General features: G+C 50.8%; 1 protein-coding gene across 2 annotated transcripts in view; it reads left to right on the top strand.

Moving 5' to 3' along the window:
• Nucleotides 1-21059, top strand: part of LBR (lamin B receptor) — a 704650-nt gene that overhangs the window by 219328 nt on the left and 464263 nt on the right. The window lies entirely within an intron of this gene.

A 21059-nucleotide genomic window follows, 5' to 3' on the forward strand; every position in this document is an offset into this window, starting at 1 on the left:
TATTCGGAGGTGTCGGAGGCAGCGTTTGCCAATTTCAAAGGGTGCCTTCGCGATGTAGCGAGCTGGTTGAACACAAACAAATTGAAACTGAACGCCGGTAAAACAGAGGTTATTTTCTTCGGAAAAGGCCCTTACCCCTCTTCAGAGCTGTGGTGGCCAGCTGAGATGGGTCAGGCGCCCCTCCCTAGCACAAAGGCAAACAATCTGGGGGTGAAGTGGGATGATAGTTTATCTTTTTCTCCCCACATCCAACAGGTCGAAGGAGGCTGCTTAAGCAAACTGAGGAATTTGCGAAAAATTCTCCTGCTTCTACCTGAAAACGGTAATCCATACTATGGTCACCTCAAGGCTGGCCTATGCCAACTGCTTGTACCTGGGCTTGCCCAAATACTTGATTCAACGGTTGCAAACCGTTCAAAATGAGGCTGCGAGGCTGATAATATGTATCCCGCACAAGCAGCATGTCTCTCCGCATTTCCGCGCACCTCACTGGCTGCCAGTAGCAAGCAGGATAAAATTTAAGGCTCTGACTTTGGCTTTTAGAGCCTTACATGGGTGCTGCCCCAAGTATCTAAAAGCTCGACTCCCCAGATATACACAGGCGAGACTCCTACGCTCCAGCTCTTTACTCCAGCTACTCGTTCCGCGATTAAGAAGGGCACGTTTGGGTGGCAGGACTTTCTCGGCCAATACGGCACAGCAGTAGAACACTCTGCCGCCTGTCATACAGTTAGCCCCCTCAGAGGCTGGTTTCAGAGGGCCTGGAAACCTGGCTTTTTACCCATTAGATCAGAGCCATGGACTTCCCCTCACCACTTCCATCTCTTGTACTGTAAGCTTAGCGCCGGGACACTTCCGGTTGAGGTAACCGTACGCGCTTTACAAAATTCTGTATTATTAATATTATTATTGTTAATTGTAGAGATCCATTAATAGCGAAGCGAGTAATACATAGTCATCTACCCAGCCGGCCGATAGATGAGGGTATAGACCTTGAACCACTTTAAAAAAAAAAAAAATGTTTTTACAGTCGCCTGAGGCCCATGAGAAGGGAGAATCAGAACCACTCGTTTAGTGCTAATCGTCCCTCTATTCCTACTGCTAACAGATATCTTCCATTAGCAAGTCTTGATAGCAATCACTAAGTATGTGAAACTTCTGCCCCCCCAAATGAATGCAACAAGGGGGAACCATCAAAGTCATCAATTTTTATGAGAAAAATTAATAGTTTGGAATTACTGACAATTAGGCACTCAGCCTTTAAGTTTGCTTGTTGGAATGTTGCAGGAGTTGTCTCGAAGGTGATCCAGAATGGTCACATTTAATTAATCCCTATGATGTAGGAAACTTGGGCATGTGAACTTTTTTTGTGGACGGGTATGAGGGTTTCCACGTTTCTGCAATCAGTGGTTACAGTTGTTCCTGTCAAGCATAAGGGCATCAGGTATTATGGATGTTGGTAACTTGAAATCTTAATTTTTTTTGGATTAATTTTTATAACCCAGTGGTCAATATGGGCTGTCAAATCTGTACTATTAAGGTCCTGCATAGCCTAGAAATTAGGGCCCATGAATGGTTGCGAATTTCAACTTAGTACTAGGGTGTGATTTTAATGCTAGGATAGGTCAACTTTGCTTAAATGAGAATCCTTTCGGCAAAGAAGCGCAAGACAACCACCCAGTTGCGGTTGATGAAAGTGGACGGCGGTTGATAGGAGCCCTAGGGCAGGCTGATTTTAATCGATTTAGGCTCTTTTGTAGGTCAAAGTTTTAGTTGCAAAACAACTTTTATAGGGTGTGGTAAGGGAACAGCATTCGATTCTATATTTTTATCAAGGTTAATGGGAGAGCAGTCAAATCAGGCAATGTCCTACCCACTAGTTAAAGTGATCATAGCCCCATAGGATTTGAATTACTGATACCATTGGGAGAAGTAAGAACTAGTAACCCAGGGTTGATTGGCTTGATTACTATAGAAAATGGCGCAGAATTAGGTTGCGAAACATACAGATTCATGAGTTATTTAAGTCAATAGTTAGCGCCATTGGTTTTCTGCTTATGGATTCATTGCATAAGATTGGTCCTTCTCCAGATGAGGTTCTGGATTCTTTTGGGTCTCAACAAAGCTGCCAATGAGATTATGAAGAGTCATTCTGCTCCAGGGAAGCTGAGGAAAACTGAGTGGTTTTATCACAACTGTAGACTAGCAAAGAAGCGGCTTAGAGAAACCCTTAATACTAGGCCAAAGATCAAAGCAGACGTTATTCGGGTGAGAGCATGCTATCAGTTGGCCATAAAACGCAGGAAGCAAATTCTGAAGAAAGAAATGTGGGAGAGATTAATGAGTGCATGCGTCAAGGGGGACTTTAGAGGCTTCTGGAAGCTAGTCATGGGTAAGTGCCTGTGACAACATTTCTGGAGTCACCCGATGGTACGCCCTCGACGCTGGTCCTTGCTGTCTAATGGCACTGCTCGAGGGTTTCTTGTTGCCCAGTATGTGAAAGTTGACCAGCCGATGGTCAGTCCACAGGACCGACAGGAGTGCCGTCACCTCTATGGGGGATGTAGAAAAGACCTGATCCAATGTATGGCCTTTGTCATGCGTTGGTTCAAAGAGATAGGGGGCTAAGCCCAAGGGAGCTGTAATGTCAGATAATATAATCACGTCAGGATCCAAGACATCGTCCATGTGAAAATTGAGGTCACCAGCCAAAATGCAATGGTCAGTTCTCAAGGCCAACGTAGACATAACAGACTGGAGCTCATCGAAAAAAGTACCAGCTGGGCCAGGGGATCTGTACACTTACAACCCTTTCACTGACTGATGCGGTGCCAATGATAAAGAAAAGGCCAGGGATTCAGACCCTTTAATAGCCTCAGTGGGAATGATGAAACATACAACGGATTCCTTCACCACAAGTGCTACCCCACCGCCCCTTCCTTCCAATCTATCCTGCCTATAGATATTATAGTCAGGTGGGATCGCAGAAGCGATATCCGGATAAGAAGCTCCTAGCCCGGTCTCTGTAAGCATCAGGCACTCGTCAAGAGGTCAAAGAGCTCCTGAGCGTGACTGCGCACTGACCTGGTGTTTAACAGCATACAAAGATGCTTCACAGTGGCCACCTCCGGATCAGGGAGTGTTCGTAGAACCTTGCCTGGCGACCAGCCACAACCCAGGCATCTCCTCTTGCCCCTATAACGACCTGGAAACACCTTGAAACAGGCACACAACACCTTTTGTAGAGACCGCAGTTGCGAAGATGAATAACAGACAATGATAGCTCCAGGTAAAGTCTGCCTACCAGATCCAGGCCTCCCGCCGCTCCAACCGCTTCCGGGACGCTGACGGGCGCAGACGGACTGGACTCTGGCGTGACTCGGGCGTCACTACGGCGAGAACGCTGCACGTAGAATGGCTGCTTTATATACAGGTCAGCAGGTCCTTATGACAGCTGACCTTCTACCCCCAAATGGCCCGGCGAGGAAAGACTCACCTAAGATGGCGGCCAAAGCTAGGATGACCCGGGACCCGCCAAGCGCAGTGGAAAAACAATTATGGTGCAAGTAAGGGCGCTCTGTCCTAGATAAAAGCAGGGTACAATGAAATAAAATATAAAAGAAATAGAAAACCAGGATATTTAAAAAACGCTGCCGCGTTCGAAACAATAGCTCGCTTTGCAGCGCGCTACTGTGTAGCTTAATCAGGCGTCCAAGATGTAATAAACAGAGTGGCCCGCCTAGAATGCCCCCTTATATACAGGTCAGCGTGTCCTTATGACATCTGACCTGCTACCCCCAAATGGCCCGGCGAGGAAAGACTCACCTAAGATGGCGGCCAAAGCTAGGATGACCCGGGACCCGCCAAGCGCGGTGGAAAAACAATTATGGTGCAAGTTAGGGCGCTCTGTCCTAGATAAAAGCAGGGTACAATGAAATAAAATATAAAACAAATAGAAAACCAGGATATTTAAAAATCGCTGCCGCGTTCGAAACAATAGCTCGCCTTGCAGCGCGCTACTGTGTAGCTTAATCAGGCGTCCAAGATGGACCCTCTTAACCTCCCGAGAGGTGTTGGGCAGTAGTGTTGTTTGGCACCCTCCTATTCTTACTGTTTATTAATAGATTAAATACGTTTGTAATGAAAAATGGAAAGTATATGCCCAGGGTTAACTCTGTTCTTGTGCTGTCACTGCTATATGTAGATGACACTGTTTTTTTTATCCTGCACAGCTAACGTTCTTAGGGTATTGATGGATCTGTTTGTCAATTTTATAAATGATATTGATCTGGATACCAGCATCCCTAAAACTCATTTAATGATTTGCAGGTAGATTACTACCAAAACCAGGCCTTTAACCATTAAGAGAAGAGTCATTTTGCTGGTTACTTCTCTCCCATATTTGGGAGTTACTCTTGTTCAACATTGTTATTAGAGACCTTGTATGGCTGTCAGAGGCCAATGATTTAACAAACCTTGTGGTGCCATTTTTAAGCTCTCTGCATTTACAGGAAACAAGCCCATAGTCCCTCTTCTCCTAATGTACAGGATGAAATGCCTGCCAGTACTTACATATGGCACAGCCATTTGGGGCTATCAAAATTGTTAAAAAAATACAGAGGGAAGAAAACCAGTTCTGTCGTAAATTGCTTGGGGTTGGCCATACCAGCCCAAATATTTTTACTCCAGTATTGGAACTTTCATAGATTACAATATCTTGTCGGAATGGGAGTCCCCGGTAAATAAAAAATACCATAGCAGTAGGTACAAAAAAGAAACAAGCATTTACAATGCAATGGTTTTGCCTTTGTTAAAGTTAGAGCTATTGGCATTGCTCTTGACATTATTTTTATTTATGTTTTTTTTAACATAAATAAATGGCATTGTCATTTACAATGCCACTAGCTTTATCTCTCGCAAATGACACACACAAACACACACAGAGCCCCCCACACACATACCCACACAGAGCCCCCAATACACCCAGCCACACAGAGCCCCCCACACACACACAGCCACACAAAGCTCCCCACACACACAGCCACACAAAGCTCCCCACACACACAGCCACACAGAGCCCTCCACACACCCACACAGAGCCTTCCACAGACACCCACACAGCACAAGCAGGCAACAGGGGCACACGGAGGCACAAGCAGGCAACAGGGGCACAAGGAGGCACAAGCAGGCAACAGGGGCACACGGAAGCACAAGCAGGCAACAGGGGCACGAAAACGGAGGCACAAGCAGGCAACAGGGGCACACGGAGGCACAAGCAGGCAACAGGGGCACACGGAGGTACAAGCAGGCAACAGTGGCACACGGAGGCACAAGCAGGCAACAGTGGCACACGGAGGCACAAACAGGCAACAGGGGCACACGGAGGCACAAGCAGGCAACAGGGGCACACGGAGGCACAAGCAGGCAACAGGGGCACACGGAGGCACAAGCAGGCGACAGGGGCACGAAAACTGAGGCACAAGCAGGCGACAGGGCCACGAAAATGGAGGCACAAGCAGGCAACAGGGGCACACGGAGGCACAAGCAGGCAACAGGGGCACATGGAGGCACAAGCAGGCAACAGGGGCACACGGAGGCACAAGCAGGCAACAGGGTCACGAAAACAAGCACAAGCAGGCAAAAGGGTCACAAGCAGGAATTGTAATTTAGACGGGGGTGAAGTGGAGAACCGTCAGTAGGGAAGTAGTGCGGCTGGTGCAGTGGTACCAGGCCGAAAGGTGAGAGGGGCTGTCTGCACCCCAGTTTGGACACTTTCCACTACCTAACAGGGATTGGTGGGAGGGGGCGTACTTCTTGCTTGCTTTAGGGCTGTTACTTCGGGGACGCAGTGCACGCTCTTGCCTGCTGCCACCGGGACACGACAACAGGCAGGGAGAGGACAGGCTGGGAGAGGGCAGGGAGGGGACAGGCTGGGAGAGGGCAGGCTGGGAGAGGGCAGGCTGGGAGAGGGCAGGGAGGGGACAGGCTGGGAGAGGGCAGGTTGGGAGAGGGCAGGCTGGAAGTGGACAAGCTGGGAGAGGACAGGCTGGGAAAGGTCATGGAGGGGACAGGCTGGGAGAGGGCAGGCTGGAAGTGGACAGGCTGGAAGAGGACAGGCTGGGAAAGGGCAGGGAGGGGACAGGCTGGGAGAGGGCAGGCTGGGAGTGGGCAGGCCGGGAGAGGACAGGCTGCGAGAGGACAGGCTGCGAGAGGGCAGGCTGGGAGAGGGCAGGCTGCGAGAGGGCAGGCTGCGAGAGGACAGGCTGCGAGAGGGCAGGCTGGGAGAGGGCAGGCTGGGAGAGGGCAGGCTGGGAGTGGGCAGGCCGCGAGAGGACAGGCTGCGAGAGGACAGGCTGCGAGAGGGCAGGCTGCGAGAGGGCAGGCTGCGAGAGGGCAGGCTAGGAGAGGGCAGGCTGTGTGAGGGCAGGCTGGGAGAGGGCAGGCTGGGAGAGGGCAGGCTGGGAGTGGGCAGGCTGGGAGTGGGCAGGCTGGGAGTGGGCAGGCTGGGAGTGGGCAGGCTGGGAGAGGGCAGGCTGGGAGAGGGCAGGCTGGGAGTGGGCAGGCTGGGAGAGGGCAGGCTGCGAGAGGACGGGCTGGGAGAGGACAGGCTGGGAGAGGGCAGGCTGGGAGAGGGCAGGCTGGGAGAGGGCAGGCTGGGTGACGGCAGGCTGGGTGACGACAGGCTGGGAAGCAGAGAGGGTCTTACATGAGAAGTCTGCCAGCGCGGAGCTCTCCGGGGCGCAGAGCAGCAGCAGGGCCCAGCAGGGCGGGGGGCGGCAGGGGCTCGCAGAGGTGTCTCCTGGGGCAGCCGCCCAGGTCCACCATGGTGCGGCTCGAGCCCCAACCTCACATGGTGCCAGCGCTGCCCGCTGCCGAGCAGCGCCGAGTCTCCGGGCGCAGAGCAGCAGCAGGGCCCAGCAGAGCAGGGCTGGGGGCGGCAGGGGCTCGCAGAGGTGGCTCCTGGGGCAGCCGCCCAGGTCCACCATGGTGCGGCTCCGAGCCCCAAGCCTCTGGTGGCGGTGCTGCTGCACTCTGTAGCCCATTTAACTTACAGGGCACTCTGGCGGGGGCTCCTTGCGACGGCGGCAATCTCTTGGGCACTTCTCCGGTTTCCCTCTTCGGCATGGGAGACCGGCAACGTCCTCCGCTTCTCCTGCGGCTCCCTCCAGGCCACTGGAGCCCCGCGTGGGCCGCCATACTTCTTCTCCTGGGCCGCCGTCCTGGTGGGGGCTCCTTGCGACGGCGGCAATCTCTTGGGCACTTCTCCGGTCTCCCTCTTCAGCATGGGAGACCGGCAACGTCCTCCGCTTCTCCCGGGGCTCCCTCAAGGCCACGGGAGCCCCGCGTGGGCCGCCATACTTCTTCTCCTGGGCTGCCGTCTTCCTTCTTCCCCCGGGCTGCGGGGAGGGCGGGCACTTCCGGCCGGCCGCGCTAGGATTGGCCGGCCGGCTAGTCACTTCCGGGTCGCCGCGGGCAGCACGGCGGCCCGTCTCTAGCTCAGGCAGGCGGGCGGCGAAGTTTCCCGAGGAGTGGGCTCCCTTGTGGATCGCTGATGACGATCTTGAAGACGAACACCACGCCCACGGAAGAAAACACAAAAACGCCTCCCACACCGAGAGGGGGGGGCGGGAACGGACAGCGGGAGAGGGGGGCGGGAAAGGGCACGCCGACAGCGGGAGAGGGGGTCGGGAACGGACACACGGGGAGAGGGGGTCGGGAACGGACACACGGGGAGAGGGGGGCGGGAAAGGGTAATCAAAAGGCAGAGCACTCACCTGGACTTCTTGGAGCAACGAGAAGTCGACGGGCCCCGGCGCCATCTTCGGCGCAATGACAAAAACATGACTTGAGGAAACCAAAAAAATAACCCCGCCCACCGCCGCATGACTACACAGAGGGAACGCCCATGGAAAAAATCTCGGGAACGCCCCCGAATCTGGTCCGTGAATGACGGACAGATCTCTGTTCCAATGGCTAGCCTCCATTTATGGAGCTAGCCAATGGAACAGAGGGGCGTATTCAAGTCCCCCTTACTGAAAACTAGAGATTTCTCCTGGGGGCGGAGCTAACGCTCCGTGCCCCAGGCAAAACCTAAAAAGGCCTAGTCATCTCATTTTGTAGCATATCTACCTCTTTTTGCAAAAGAGACCAAAAACACTGAACAGCCAATCAGAACAGCCTCACCTCAGAGAACCTTTCTGGGAGAGCCTCGGAGCCTCAGATTTTCTAATGATCAATAATCAATCAATAAGTTCATGCCCTGAATCCTGTGTATCCCAGAGTATCTCACTGCGCCTAGACACCACAGGGTATTAGCTGCGCATTAAAAATCCCATAAATAAAAATAAAACATTGTGCAAGAGAGTCTCCACTGAGCTCTGCTCAGTTTTCTTCATCTGTTCAACTACTTTGTTGTCTCAGCTTCGTAATCTTCATTATGTCTGATAATGAAAAGAAGGCTTTATTTAAAGCTTGTGCCACCTGCTCTAAAAAGAGGCTCTATGTGGAGGACAAACATAAAGACTGTATTTATTGTTTGTTCCCGGACCACAAGGCTACTGACTGGAAGATTTGTAGGACCTTCTCCACAAAAACCTTGAGGTGAAGGACGTCTGCTTACCTGGCTGCAAAAATTGAAGTCTCGGAAATATCCTGTTTCCACTGACAGTGATGATACCTCCTCTGCGACATCTTCGAGGAGATCACAGAAAAGGGGTAGGTCTTCTCCTTCCACTTCTTCAAACCCCCCTGACAAAGCTTTACAAAAGACCTTTGATAGGTCATACAGGCGTAGTCCCATTGAATCTCCTCACCGATGTGTAAAGGAGAGCGGAGGACTGGTTTCTGATGTGGCATCTAGTAAGAAGACAAGCCTTGGGTCTTCTATTTCATTTCCACCCTCAGAGAAACAGACAAATTAAAAAAAAAAACAGCTTCTGTCCCACCTGAGGGAAAAGCTGACAGGAAAATTCGTCCGTCGACGACATCAGTTCCGTCGATGACAGCTTCGAAAATTCAACCAGCGTCGACTTCGGCTCTGTCGACGGGCTCGTTGACGAGAGCTTCATCGTCTCCATTGACTTCGTTGACGACGACGCCACAGACTGAGGTACTTTTTAATACGTCGTCGACGCCTACGATGACTACCTCCACGTCGACGAGGATGACGACAATGATGGTGTCGACGACGTCGACAGCTTCCAGTCTTATAGTGACGACGGTCTCGGCGACGGTTCCGTTCACTGTGGCTTTTTCGTCGTCGACAGCCCAGACTTCGTCGCTGGTGACTCTGTCGACGGCCACATCGACGATACAAAAAGTGCCAATCTCGATAAGAAGACATTCCATTACCACAGAAATGACTTCCCCAAGGAAAGTAACACCACTGCCTCCTGAACTCCTTTTGGAAGAGGAGTTTTCAGAAGATGATGACTGGACTACAGGAAGAGATTTCCGACTCAGTCTTCCGGCCAAAAGGCAGGACAAGTGCCTCCGCTTCTACCTCCGGCTCAACCTCCTTGTCCGGTTGCACCTCCACTTCCTCAAACTCCGGTACCGAAGCTGACGGAAGTGCAACGGAATGTGGTCACTGTTCAGGATGACTCATCGGATGATGACCACGGCACTATTATCAGTCCCAGAACCGGATAGGGACTGGGATGATTACATTATTACGGATCCTGCCTCTCTATCTCCTGATCCGGCAGATTCTCCTCCAGCGGATATCGGAGGATTTCACAATTTATTGGAAAAAGCTTCAAAGCGTTTCGTTCTGCCCATTCTATCGGTACAATCGGAATCTTTCTTATATGACTTCAAAGAACCTTACAGGAAGTCTGTTCGATCTATCCCAAGAGTGAGCCATGTCTGGGATGAGGGAATAAAGGTTATGAAGTCACCAGCAACGGTCATGCCTGTTCTTCCCGGACTGGAAAAGAAATACAAAGCTCCAGAGGATCGTCCTGCTTATTTGGTCAGCCAGCCGAAACTAGACTCTGTAATTTCACAAGCGGCCCAAAGGAAATCAAAGAATCCAGCGGCATCTCTTACCACACCACCGGATAAAATAGGGAAGACGACTAGATTACGTTGGCAAGAGGTTTTCTTCTATGTCCAGCCTCCTGCTCAGAGTGGCCAATGTTTTGGCTATTCTTGGACGATATGATCGCCAGATATGGTGTGATCAATCCCCGTATTTAGACCAGCTACCCGAGGACGCAAAGGCCGAAGCCAAGAAGATCTTACAAGAGGGAGAACGTTCATCCTCTGAAATTGATTGTGCGATGGACATTGCTACTACAGCTTTCCGATCTCTCGCGGGAGCAGCAGTCCTTTGGCGGCAAGACTGGCTTCGGGCCACCTGGTTTCGTCCGGAAGTCCAAAACAAGATCCTGGATCTTCCGTTCGATGGGGAGATGCTATTTGGAAAGCACATTGAGGATGCGCTGCAGGATATAAAGAAGGACACGGAGACTGCAAAGTGCCTTGGGACTCTGCAATACCGCAAGGTTCCTTACCGGGTAGCGAGATAAATTCGGGGAGCGAGAGGACAAGGTTTTTCTTCATACAGGGCTGGATACCAACAACAGCGCTATTCTTCCTATTCGCAGCCCTCTCAGTCTTACAGACCTCAATATTCACAGCGGCAAGGCCAAGCGTCGTCTTTCTCTCGACCATCCTCTAGAGGACGACAAGGGCGACAGGGAAGGGATTCCTTTAAGCGCCAGTAGCAACTTTCCGGCTCTTCTTACTGCATCCCCTGTTACACCAGTGGGGGGCAGGGTATCACAATACTTCCACAATTGGCAACTAATAACATCGGACCGGTGGGTCCTCGATATCGTCTTGTCAGGTCATACACTGGAGTTTCAACATCTCCCACCATCCAGAGCCCTTCACGCCACAAAATTGAAACATCTACACTTTCTACGTCTAGAAGCCCACCAACTACTTCTCAAAGGAGCGATAGAGCTGGTGCCTCCATCTCAGTGGGGCAGGGATTCTATTCTGGTTCTCTCTCGTTCACAAAACCGTAGAAAAATGGCGCCCCATTTTAGGCCCGAGGGAGCTAAACACCTATCTCATGAAGCTGTTCTCTCGGATGGTGTCTCTCCGGGACATTTTGCGGCTCCTCAATCCCGGAGATTACCTGGCCACCCTGGACCTAGAGGACGCATATTTCCATGTTCCCATCCACCCTACCCACAAGAAGTTTTTACGCTTTACAGTAGCCAAGAGCCACTTCCAATTCAAGGTCCTGCCTTTCGGACTCAGATCCGCACCACGGATATTAACGAAGGTCTTAGCCCCAGTCGCAGCGTTTCTCAGAAAACAGACTCTACAGGTTTTCCCTTACCTGGACGACTGATTTGTGAAAGCTCCAGCTTCTCAAGCAGCATCAGAAACCGTCGAAAGATGCACTCGACTCTTCACTCACCTGGGGCTTCTGCTCAACAAGGAAAAATCAGTCCTCTGCCCGTCCAGGTCGGCCAAGTTTCTAGGGCCTATTCTGGAAACAACTTGTTGCAAACTGTTTCCGTCAGTAATGATAAATCACCGTATGAAAGAGGCGGCCAGCTGGTGGACGATCAGAGACAATATCTCTCAGGGTCTCACCTTCACAGTCACTCCAGCTCCTCTAATACTTACAACAGATGCCTCTCTAGAAGGCTGGGGAGCTGTGTTACAAGACCTTCAGGTGAGCGGCCTCTGGCAGCCCGAGCAACGCCTTCTCCACATCAACCTGTTGGAGCTCAAAGCTGTGACAAAGTGCCATCTTTCTGGCATGGTATGCCCCCACTTTTGCTGAATGGCTGATGTACTTTGACTGAGTGTGCCCTGAGTTCCTGCTAACCAGGTACCCAGGGCCTGTGTTCTTCCCTAAAACTGTGTTGAAACCTAAACCCAATTGGCATCTCTGGCCACAGGTCAGTCCCTAGTAAATGGTACCCTAGGTACCCAGGGCACCGTGACCAGAGAAGAACCCTAAAGGCTGCAGCACTTATTGTGCCACCCTTAAGGGCCCTGCACCTTGACACACACAGAGTGACTTGGTGCAGAACAAAACAGAGAGTCGACATGGCACACATCCCTGTGTGCCATGCCCACAAACCCACTGCCCTGGCATACCTCAGTCACCCCTCTAGCTGGGTGCACTATGCCAGTGGTGTGGGCACAGGTGCATGAGCCATGTGCCCCTACAGTATCCAGGGCCATTCCTGGGCACTGTAAGTGCAGTGTTGTCATAAGAGTATATGGTGCTGGGAGATTGTCATTACAAATTCCACAGCACCATAATACACTGCAGACTGACAAGTTTGATATCCAACTTCTCAGCACATTAAACCCACACTGATGCCAGTGTGGGATTTAATGTAAAATGCACTACAGAGGGCATCTTAGAGATGCCCCCTGAAACCTAACCTACACTCCACGTCTTGTCTGAGAGGCTGCCTAGGCTGCCACATAGCAGACATGTTGCTGGATCCCTGGGTGGAGAGCCCCAGCTCTCCTGGGCCTGTAACAATGCACATCCTGGGCGAGGTGCTAGATCTTCTTCCCCAGGATGGGCAGGGGGAAGCTTCAAAGGCATGCCGCCTTTGTGAGCTTCTCCAGGCCACTTGCTGTACTCAGCAACTGTCCCCCACCGGTTCTGACCCCACTCTGGCTGTAAGACTGGCGGGAAACCCTACGTGAGGAAAGGGGGTGTGCCAGCCTGTGCCAACTCCACCCCTCAGGTGGGAGAGGCAGCACAACTTGAGGATCGGGAGCCCTGCCCAATCAGAGATAGGCTCCTGTCCCCCTCCCACAGGAGAGGAGCAGGATAGGGGGTGTAGTCACCCCAGGACAGGGACCTATTGGTCCCTTCCCTTCCCCTACCTGTAACGCCCCTAAATTTAGTATTTAGGGGCACCCCGAACTTTCCTTCCTCAGATCCCAATTCGAAAACAAGAAAGAACAAGAAGAAGAAGACCTGCCGTGCAGCTGCTAACAAGAAGACAACACCAACTGACTTGGCCCCAGCCCTACAGGCCTGTTGATCCTTGAACCTGCTCCTGCGAAATCCCAGCGTCTCCTGCGGACAGCAACCTTGACAGCCCCGGAGGACCTGCTTGCCTTGAACCTCTTAAAGACTGGGACTCCCATGAGCATTGGTTCTGCTCAAACAGCAATACCCCTGGTGCCAGCCAGGAAACGCAAATCCAGCTCACTCTGCACCCGCCGAGCCCGGCCTGTGGCCGAGTGGACAAAGACCCTGAGGACATCCCCCCGGCGATTGTGACCTGAAATCCAGTGCACAAAGACCCTCCTCGACGACCCAGACGACGCCTGCAATCTCACAACAGGAGGCCCCTCCAACCGCGACCAGCAGAGGGTAATATTTCCCGATGTCAAAAGACACCCCTGCACCCGGTGCCCCCGGGGCCCCAGTGCCCAACTCCTGGGTGTCTACCTATCCTCCAAGATCCCAACTTACCCCTTGAAGTGTTTGTCGCTCCTGAAGAGTCTCCGTCCCGAGCCTGCAGCCTTTGTTCACCTTCCAAGATCTCCATTGACTAACATTGAGCGCCCGACGGCTCAAAAGCCCCCTGCACCCAGCCGCCCGAGTGCCCCTGGCAGTGCAACCCTGGTCCTAACCTACTTCCCCATTTGCCCTGAGCAAGTGACCCGGAGCCCAGCTCCCACAGCTGCGTGACCTGCTTGCCAGCAGCCACCAACCAAAGTCCTCCTTCCTCTCATTGGATAACATTGGACCTAACTACCTCTGCACCCAGCTGGCCCTGTGCCGCTGAGGATGTACCAACTGTACCTACCTGACCCTGGGAGACTCCTGAGTCTATGCTCATAATTTTAAAGAATATGGATTACATAGATTTTCATTAAAAATTGTATACTTATCTATTGGATTTTTGTTTTATGACTAGAGTGATGTATCAATGGTGGTTTTAACTTTGTAATTTTATGGTTATTTATAATCAAATAAAGAATTACTGACTTACAGTCCATCCTGCGGCCATTAGAGTCTGTAGAAAATCTTCTCCAGTTATGGCACCCTCTCCTCCATGGGAACTTAATATTGTCCTTTCAAAACCGATGGGACCCCCCATTTTATCCAATACATAACGACTCTTTGCAGCATCTCACATGGAAAGCAGCTTTTGTTGTTCCCATTACTTCAACCCATAGGGTAGGTGAAATTCAAGCCCTGTGTTCTGAAGAGCTGTACACAGTTTTTCATTCCAATAGAGTAGTGATGAGAACTCATCACAGTTTTCTTCCAAAGGTAGTTACATACTTTCACATTAACAGAAATATCTTACTACCTACTTTCATTCCAAACCCCTCCAATCCAGCAGAAAGGTTGTTCCATTCTCTGGATAGTAGAAGAGTACTAAAATAGTACTTGGATAAAACCAAGCTATCAGGAAATCCGATCACCTTTTTGTTGACTATTGTTTGGTGAGAACAGGTTTACCATCCTCTAAAACTAGTTCTAGATTAATAGTTTCTCACGGGCTAGCTACAAAATACTTACCTGCTAGACCTGGGGTACACGCTACAAGGGGAAAAGCTGCGACTGCAGCTCTATTAAGGAATGTACCTATTCCTGAAATTTGTAAAGCCGCTACATTAGGCATTATTGTCTGTATTCAGATGCTAAATCAGATACTCTAGGAAGACAGGCTTTTTTGAGGAATCTTTTTGGTTAATTGTTGGAGCTTTTCTTGTTTTATCAAGTTTGCGCTTTGGGGGTTGGGCTCTCTATTCTATTCAATGCTTATGACTATTGATGAGGATCCCCTGGAAGAGAAGGATGCATTGCTTGGATTTAATTATAGTTCTCTTCCAGGGGAATCCTCATTAAAGTCATAAGCAATCCACCCACCTCCCTGGACGGGAACTATTGCATCTCTCAAAAAAATCTGGACTCAGGATTCCTAATTTCCATAAAAATGACCCGACCAGCTGCCACATGTGAGGCATGATCAGATACAGTTGGTCTTGTGAGGCTCTTAAAGGCACAGTGCCAGTTTTGTGTTATTCTTTGAATACAACCTATTGATTAACAGTGTCTCATATTGCCTTCCCTTTTCCTTTCAAATAAAGATTTGTGGAATACTTTCTATGGCTTTTTTTTAATAATGACATGAATTTCTTGTTTTGTAACTTTTAAAAATAATGTCAAATAAATATAATCTGGCACTTTTTTACCCTCTCTATATGCTTTACCCTCTTTATAAGCTCTTTCTCTCCCTCTCTATCTCTCCCCCCCCACACAACCACGTGCCACCCATGTGGCATCTGGCTCAATCAGGATTGTGGGGGATGTATGACGACTGTGAGAGTGTGTGTATATATGCAACCTGTGAATGAACAGCAACTCCATAGGGATTTATTCTTTTTTTTTTTTTTTGGTATAATTTTTATTTATTGAAGAAAAATAACCAATACACAAGGCAATGAGACAATACTTTCGGACATGTGTTCAAGGAGGAGTGCAACTGCATGACAGTGTAATACAGACGTCGGTGGTGCAAAAGGGGGGGGGGGGGCAAGTGGGGAAACAAAATCAGTAAACATAAAATTACACACAACTTGTAATGCCGGATCAGGGGGAAAGGGAACCTTCCGGGGTCTCCACGAAAGGAGGCGTGCATCTATTTCCACCGTAGGAGTTCCACTGGCTCCAAATGTTATTCCATTTCCCGGGTCTACCCCGTGCCACATACACAGTCTTCTCCCTAAACATACACCAGTCCATGTTCTCCTTTCATGCCAAAACCGTCGGCGGCCGCTGGGAGCCCCACAACTGCGCGATGTCTCTCTTGGCGATCATATTCCGAAGGGTCGCCCACTGCGTCTGCGCCACATAATAGTCATTCGGTTCCCAGACATTCAACAGGCAACGCCTAGCTTCAGGCAATAAAGCCACCCCGTGACTCTTTCCATCACAGCATGTACACAATTCCAGATTACCACCACCTACAACCACGCTTACATAACCCATCCCCTGAATAACCCATATGCATCAGGCGCGGGCCAGTGACGTATATCCGATGTAGGATTTTAAGCTGAACGAGTCGGAGACGGGCCGGAATCGCGACCTCTTTATGCGAGGATAGCGCCGACTGCCAGTCCTCGACGTCCAGCTCCAAACCGTCGCTGGTCCAAACCTCCCTGAGCCGCACCAACAGATCCGTTCGATTATTAATCAGTTTCTTGTATATCAAGAGATAGTGCTGTCGGGAACGTATCCGTAAAGCACTCGGTCTTCTAATGGGGAGGATTCGGGGATGTCGGTACCCTAAGGAAATACCGAGCTCAATGCGTGGGTAATCTGTGCATAACGGAAGAATTCCCTATCACTCAGCTCATACTCCACCTTCAGTGCCACGAAGGTCTTGATTTTACCCTTGACCCACAGATCACTCACCCTACTGATACCAATCATGTCCCACTTTTCAAATCCTTTCATCTTCCACAGGCAACCCAGTCTTTCAGACGCGTAAAGCGGAGTCGCACGGGTCAGTCGATCCCTCCATCCCAGTGCCGCATTCACATCATGCCACACTCGTACTGCTATCTTGGTAGGTCCCGAGAGCTCCCTTCCCACTGCCTTGGAATAAAGGGCCCTGTAAAAGTCCCCACCCGGTAACAAGTACTTATCCATCTCGAATGCAGGATTAGAGGCAGGTCGGTACATTCCATGGTTGATCGCTCCCAACTGAGAGGCCCAGTAATATCGCCTGATATCCGGAAGGGCTATACCTCCGTCATACCAGGGAAGTGTGAGTTTGGCGAGGGCAATACGCGAGCGTCCATCCCAGATCAATCGTCTCTGCAGGCTTTCCACCTCCCAAAAATAGCTCGCCAGAACTACATCAAAGGTATTCTGGAGCGCGTATAGAAATTGCAGTAAGGACATCATTTTAAAAAGAGCTGCGCGCCCAAGTGGAGAAAGCGGTAACCTGAGCCAGCCCGCAACGTCGGAATTTAACCTCTGAAGAGGAGGGAGCAGGTTACGATTGTAACGAGCCACGGGATCTAATGTTATGAAAATCCCCAAGTACTTAAATCCCGTCTGCGACACCTGGATGGGACATCCGCGTGGTAAAGGGGGGGCATCACCCCAAAGCACATACACACAGGACTTGGTCCAACTAATCACCATGCCAGAGCTCCTTCCAAACGAGGTAAGCACATCAAACAATACATTCAACGACTTACGAGTGGACGTGAGGTACAACAAAATGTCATCTACATAAAGCGATATACGATCCTCGAACTCCGGGTTCCACCGTATACCCTTCATCGACGGCTCCCAACGCAGCCAGAGGCTCCAAGGCAAGGACAAAAAGAAGTGGGGACAACGGACAGCCCTGCCGCGTACCCCTACCAAGAACAAAAGGCTTAGACACACGACCATTCACTACCACCTGTGCCAATGGCTCCTCATACAAAAGTTTTACCCAGCCAACGAAACCAGGACCAAAACCAAATTTCGCAAGAGCAGACCAGAGGTACGGCCACTCCACCGTATCAAAGGCCATCGTAGCGTCCAAGGAAGCCAAAATGGCCGGCTCACGCAACGACTCTACCCTCGCGAGAACACCGTGCAAGCGCCTCAGGTTAAGTGCTGTATTGCGGTGTGGGATGAAACCGGACTGATCCGGGTGGATCAAGTCACTAATTACTTTTATCAAGCGGTTGGCGAGCAACTTAGCGAGAATCTTTGGTTCTGCGTTTAAAAGCGAAATGGGCCTGTAGGACGCACAGCGATCTTGCGGTTTCCCCTCCTTGTGAATCACCACGATGGTAGGAAGACGCTGATCTCGAGGAAGGGAGCCGATGTCTCGCGACTCTAGAAACATATCTCGGAGATACGGCGCCATTTTGTCAGAACGCAACTAGTAAAGTTCGCTGGGAAGACCGTTGGGGCCCATAGCTTTGCCGGAGCGCAGAGAGCGAATAGCGAGGGCTACCTCGTCAGCTGAGAATGCAGCGTCCATTAGGTCCCTATCTGAATCCGATAGACGGGGCAACGTAATGTCACGCAGCAAAAGATGGGAGTCCTCCTCCGGTCTATCGGAGACTGAGGTATACACCTCTCGGAAATGATCCGCAAAACACTCGACAATCTCAGTCGGGTCAGTCACACACACTCCATCCAGTTTCTCAATCACAGGAACCACACGCCCTCTCCTTTTTATCCAGCCAAGCAATCAATTTCCCTTTTTTTGTCACCCACATCATACAGTCTGCCCTGCTGCTCTCTGCTCATAACTTTGGCGGCATCCGTCACTAGGGCCGTATAATCCAGTTGTTTGAGACTAAGGGCATGAAGTTTGTTACGAGTCACACCTAGTTCCAGATCGCTTTCTAGCTCAGTTATTTCGGTCTCTAAACGGACCACCTCCTCATTTTTATTTTTCTTGGCACCAGCGATTAACAATAATGTCTGACCTCGGATAACTGTCTTGAATGCCTCCCACAGTAACACAGAAGAGGACACAGACCCCTCGTTCTCAGCAAAGTACTGATCCACGGACTTAATCAATTCAGCACGAGTTTTGGGGTTGCGAAGGTACCAGGGATTGATCGGGGCAACTCGTCCCTCGACACCCACACTAGTGCCGATCTGGAGCCATAGTGGGGAGTGATCTGATATACCCCGGGCCAAATGCCTGATTTCCCTGACAGAGGAGGCCTGTGCCGCCGGCATCAAAAGATGGTCAAGTCAAGAGAGACTACCGTGGGCCCCGGAATGGAAGGTGTATTGTACCTGTCCCGGATGCATCGATCTCCAACAATCTACCAAACCCAGTGTCTCCAAAAACCCACTTAACCAAGACTGTGACCTAGGGAGGTCTCTCGGGGGGCAGCGATCTACACCACCGGAGACTACCGAATTGAAATCTCCGCCAATCAGCAGGATACCATCCGGACGCCCCAATACCACACGCCCAAGCTCAGCAAAAGTCGAGGTCTGTAGACCGGGCGGGACATATATAGAAATCAACGAGATAGTCCTCCCCTCCCACCTCCCTGTGAGAGCCGCATATCGCCCCCTTTCATCAAGGATCACATCGTCTATTTCCAAGGTGAGAGTTTTTGACTAGGATGCCCACGCCCCTAGAGCCAGTAGTGAACCCAGAGTGTGCAGCGAGATGATATCCTCGCCGATTCATAGCGTGACAAGTTTTCCAATCAAGTGCGTCTCCTGCAACAACACAACATCAGGGGAGAGGCGTCTCAGTAGTTGCAACACTACTCCCAGCTTTATCCTGTCCCCCAACCCATTTACATTCCAACACAGTAGTTTCAACCCACTACCCCATCCCAGAAATGAACGCAGAAACCACCCCATAGCGAACACAGTACCCAGATCCGAGCATAGAACAATCCGTTGCCTTGAGAAAAAACAAAACATACCCAAACTCCCCCCTCCACCCCTAAACATATACCTGTTACAGTACCCCCCACCCTGCACCCCTGTGTTAGACTCAAAAGCCACCCCAACTTGCAGTGTGCCTGTCGCCCTAACATTAAACTAGTCTACAAAAAGAAACCCAGAGGAGGAAAGAGTCCCACTCCCCCCGGGTATGTCACCATGAATCGCTTAAGTATGATAGATGTCAAACCAGCTGTAAGGTATGATAATTGTTCGGAAATCAGGAACCACATTGTCATTGTCATTCTTGCTCCGGCACGCCACCCTCCGCTCCACCTGAGTGTTCCGTTCGATCGCTCCGCATTGGTAATGTGTCCGGCCAGTCACTCACGCTCTCAGGACGATCAAAGAAAAACGTCCGGTCCTCGTATTCAACACGGAGCCTGGTTGGAAATAGCATCGCGTATTTCAAATCCATGTCTCTCAATCGTCGTTTCACCCCCTGAAACCCCATCCTCTGCCTCTGGGTAAAGTCTGGGTAGAAGCTCACCGTTGCGTTTTCAAACTTCACGGGGCCGCCTGTCCGAGACGTCTGCAGAATAGCGTCCCTGTCTCTAAAGTTGAAAAGTCTGGCGATAATCGTCCTCGGAGGAGCACCCGGCTTCGGCTTACCACCTGGCACTCGGTGCGCACCTTCCACAGCAAAGAATTTACTTAGGCCTTTGGGGGCGAGGTAATTTAAGATGAGATCTTCCACAAGGAGATCTGTAGCTGGATTTTCCGATTTTTCAGGAACCCAATAATACGTACATTATTGCGTCTGGCCCTATTTTCAAAATCGTCCAGTCAACGAGCCATGAGATCGTTGGAGGATCGCAAATTGCCGACCTCCGTCTGTAAATCGGAAACGTCAGTCGTGAGGCTGGAGGTCTTCAGATCTAAGGATTTGACCTTCTCATTAGTCTTCGATAAGTCGGCTCTAATCAAGTTGACGTCAATGGCCACGGTGTTGAGCTTAAGGGCGAGAGCCTCATATTGCTGGCCAATGGAAGTCTTAATACCAGCGATGGCGCCCATGACATCCTGTAGAGTCAGATCGATCGACGCAGTCGGGTCCTCCCTTGCTTCATCTAGGGTCTTAGTGATACCACCGGGGGACCCCTTGGGATGGGTGTATCGATCCATGACATTCGTTTGAACGATTCCCCCCCGAAGAGGTGTCTTGGTTTTTCGCTTCTCGTTGTCGGGCCTGCCCGCCATGTTGGGCATTGTGCCCCCGAGGGGCCTGTGAGAATGGCCCATCCCTGTCGACCCACCGGAGTCCTCAAAAGCAGGCGCCAACAGCTCAGCACATCGTCTTTCGCGACCGTTGGCACACAGTGGAGTCACAGAATTCTGACAGACCTCGGGCAACCAGATCGATCTAGAGGTGGGATATGGCCAAAGACCCAGAAACAAAACCAAAAGTTAACTCCAAGGTAATGAGCAGAGCCCCGCTGGCCGTTGTTGTTCAACTTGTGCCTGGGCGTCTCAACGACTCAAGCCCCAGGCGTCGCCATGGGGTAGGCCTCAAAAGTTCAGGGTGTCGTAGTTACGGTTCCCAAAGTCCGAATCAATTTTTGAAAGCAGCTAATATATCAGCTGAGTTTCATCTCCAATAACCCGT

The sequence above is a fragment of the Lissotriton vulgaris genome, chromosome 6, assembly GCF_964263255.1.
Source record: "Lissotriton vulgaris chromosome 6, aLisVul1.2, whole genome shotgun sequence".
Taxonomy (NCBI): domain Eukaryota; kingdom Metazoa; phylum Chordata; class Amphibia; order Caudata; family Salamandridae; genus Lissotriton; species Lissotriton vulgaris.